We start from the raw sequence: 4,266 nt of genomic DNA on the forward strand, positions 1-4,266 counted from the left end.
CAATATTTTTGGAATTTTTCAAGGATGATATATGATATCCAACTAAATGCAAACTAAATAAATGAAAATGTAATCTATGGCAAGAATGCAACCTATGTTTTTGGTTGTTTTTCAAGATTTTGACAAACTTTTGGAATGCAAATCTAAGAAAGAGACCCTTAGGAAATTGAAATGATGTCTAGACCTCAAAGGACAAAAGGACCAAGTGACAATAGGACAAATTGACAATGTCTCACCTATATGCTTGGATACTAAGCTAGGTTTCAAGAATCATCACTTCCCAAGTAACTGCAATTCCCACGTAACCCTTCCTTCAAAGCTTTCGCTCATCAGGTATTTATTTATAGTGAGTTAGAATGCCAAGGTATTCTAGCCATACTCACTTTGGGTCATTCCCTTCTCATGATTATCACTTGCTTGCAAAAGCAAATGGTCGGGAAGGCAGGCCCTCTAAAGGTGACACACAATCAAAAACATGAGCATGGTATCGAAGATCTAGATTTCTGATCACCCTAAGAAGGATGAGAGCATACTCTCCTACTCCAATGTCAAACTCAACAATCAAAGCAAAAATATATTCATTCCATCCTATTTAGAAATCATACTAGGTGCCTAAATATTAATTACAAACACAAAGTTTAGTTGTAGTCCAAGGCAACCTGCAAAACCCAAGTCAGAAGTTTGATATGCTTAGTCTTTGACTATCGAACCTGCATAAAACATGTTAGTAGTTTCATTTATTGTCTTTGTCATGCGTATGCCAAGGTTCTGCATAGAGAATCAGTACCAAAAAACCAAAAAAAAAGTAGAAACATAATGCAAAACAAAACAATTTGCAAGTAAAAGACACTGCTTTTTACCTTTGTTTCTGTCCCTACATAGGCGCAAAATGTCTCACACAGGTGCAGAATGCTTGACACAAGCACAGATTGTCCTTGACATAAGCGCAGAATGCTTGACACAGGCACAGAATGCTTGACACAGGCGCAGAATGCTTGACACAAGCGCAAAAGTTCCCAGAAAACCCTGCATTACACCGTTTCTTGGGTTTTTAACCTGCAAATCAACTCAAAAGCATGGTTAAGTGGTTAGTTCACATCGGGTTCACCAATTAATGTAGCTAGGAAATGTGGAAATCATCAAAGCAAATATCAATATTAGTCATAGCTCAATCACAAAAGCTCAAATTCAATGATCAATCCTAATTACATCCAATAGAGACATGAAAGCAAACATTCAAGATTAAAAACTAAGCAAACCAAATGCAGATCTGAATATCTCCATCATGTGGCTCCATTGTCCTTCTTTCTCCTTCAAATAGCTTTGTTGTGGATCTCACCTACAAGTGCATACAAATGAGATGAAAGCAAGTAGACAAGATAGAAGCGCAAGAATACTCAAAGCGTGATTGATTCGACAAAGTGATTCAAAAAAGTGATTAGTTCGATAATGTGATTAGTCTTGATTGAAGAAATTCATCCTATTTATAGATAAATTGGAGAAAAGATCAAATTAGCATGAAGAGATTCAAATGGAAATTGCAAATCAAAAATGTCAATTATGACAAATTATGACAAATTTGCACTTTCTATGCAAAATTGATTGATTGATAATTCATGACAAAAATTATGACAACTTTCTATGTCAAAATTGATTGATTGTCAATTATGACAAATTATGACAAATTGAAATATCATTCCCATGAAATTAGGAGAAAAATAGGAGGAAATTGAATTAGAAATTAGGAAAATTAGAAAATGAGGAAATTAGAAAATGAGGAAAATAGGAATTAGGAAATTAGAAAATGAGGAAATTAGGAATTTAGTGAATTAATTAATAATTTTTCATTTATTAATTAATTCACAAAGAGGGAATTTAGAAATTGATGAAAAATTAGGAAAACTAAGTGAATTAATTAACAATTTTTCATTCATTAATTAATTCACAAAAAGAGGAGGAATTAATTAGCCAATTAAACAAATATTTAATTGTGACAAGAAGACTTAGGATAAATAAATAGATTATTTAACCTAGAGGGAAAATGCCAAACAAGATTAAATGAATAAATCATAAAACCTTAGAAGATTAGGTCTTGACAAAAGATAATTGATGTCGATTCGATTTGATCATGATTCTGACTTGATAAAAGACCAATGCTGACAAACGATTTGATTAATAAATGCGCCAATTGACGAGGAACAATGACTAATTGATCCAAATTGAGAAAGACGACGATTGATGACAAATTGATCGCAAAAATGACAAAATTGACAAGAAGACAAGGATCAATGACAAAATAGATTGCAAAACAACAAGATTGAAAATGTCAACGATTGATGACAAATCGATCACAAGACAACAAGATTGATGAAAAATTGATCAAAAGACAAGTATCGATGACAAATCGATCGCAAGATAATAAGATTGAAAATGACAACGAATGATGACAAATCAATCGCATGATGACAGGATTGATAAGAGGACAAAACCCTAATTAGGATTGACGATGTCCAAAATGATGACAAATGAATATGCACATAGATGTGACAAGATAAGATTGACCGAAATCATCACAAATATTGTTATCGACAAGACCAAATTTGAAAGCGAGAAAAATGAAGAATGCAGAAGGACTCGATGCTCGCAAATGATAAAGACCAAGTGCGTGACATAGGAGAAATGTTAATGCGATGCAAAAACCCTAAAATAAGGCAATGCGCAAATGTTAAAGTATGACTCCGCAAGCATTGACCACTTTTAGGTGTCTACACCTTGCTATGGTGAAATTTTCTTGAAGTCCTCAAATAATATCCTGAGCAGCCTTCAGATCATCCTCAAGTTTGATATTCTTTACTTTTTCTGCATCATAGTCTGAAAGAGTTGTTTCCAATTGCTTTCGCAAATTTTCCATCTCTACCAGTGTCAAGATCTTCCTCAAGTTGTTAAGCTTTTGAAAATAGAGGACTAGGCTCTGATACCAATTGTTAGGATTCCCAAAGATACTAAGAGGGGGGGTGAATCAATATCTGACCGGTATAATAATTTTCTTAACTTATAACATGAAAAGCATATTAAAATTGTGTATCGGTAAACCAAAAATAATGCAACAAATAAGAATAACAACCATGACATGAAAAGCATACCATAACTCAATATTTTAACAAGGAAACCTGGTGTGGGAAAAACCTTGGTGGGATTTGTGACCCACAATATTCACTTACTGGCCAATAAGAGAATATTATTGCTTACAATAGGGGCCTGCACATGTAGGAAGGCCAAGTGCCTAGAGCTCACTGCTCAATTACAAAAGAAGTCACACTGACTTACAAAAATGGATTATACTAATCCAATGTCTTGTACTACTTCAGATCAGCATCTGCTATGCTAGATTCAGTACCTGTTTAAGCTTTGCAATATACATAAACCCTTATCCAATAATTCGCATATTAGGTATGCTACCTTCTTTTCATACTTCACATTATATCCTATCATCTCCTAAATGATATACAATGATCTCATATATATATGAGTCATATTACAATCTACCATGTCGGCTTACAAAAGATTTTACAAGTAATTATAAAATACATTTATATAAAATTGTTGTCGGCCAAGGTGTCGGTAATCAATCTTTGTCGGTGTAGAGTCTGTCGGTGCTGATGCCTGTGTCTTCCTGCCGGTATCACATGATTATAAGGTTGCCATCAATGGAAATACCTTCAATCACCTACAATGTCTCATTGGAGTGTGCATTTGCCAACAATGGGTAATCAATGAACAAAGCCTTTTGATTCAAGAACAAGCCTATGTTGAATTATCTATTGAGGATTACCATGATAGGGTCTTGTGTGATATAGTGCCCATGACTTGTTGTCATATCCTTTCGAGGAGGCCTTGGTAGTACTTAAGGATAACTTTACATGATGGGTTTCACAATACTTATGTTGCTCGTAAATATGGTTGAAGATTTACCTTGATTCCTTTGCAAGATGATCAGTCATTTGGGTCAAATATCATATGTTTTTGTGGAAAAGAGTGTGTGTATTTTTAGGGAAGATATTTGAAGAGTAGACAGGTTATAGAGCAGCAACAAGTTGGTTTGGATACCTACTCAAAGGTGCAGGCAGGCTTTCTGTATAAAGTGGTGCATCATAGTGTGAAGGTGGGGACCATTGAGTGTCCTACTGGTGGGCAGCCTAAGAACAAAGATAGTCCTTCAAAGGTGAATGGCTTTGGGGGTCATTTGGACCACAAGAAGTTAGTGAA

This window comes from Cryptomeria japonica, chromosome 10 (genome assembly GCF_030272615.1).
Source record: "Cryptomeria japonica chromosome 10, Sugi_1.0, whole genome shotgun sequence".
Lineage (NCBI taxonomy): Eukaryota > Viridiplantae > Streptophyta > Pinopsida > Cupressales > Cupressaceae > Cryptomeria > Cryptomeria japonica.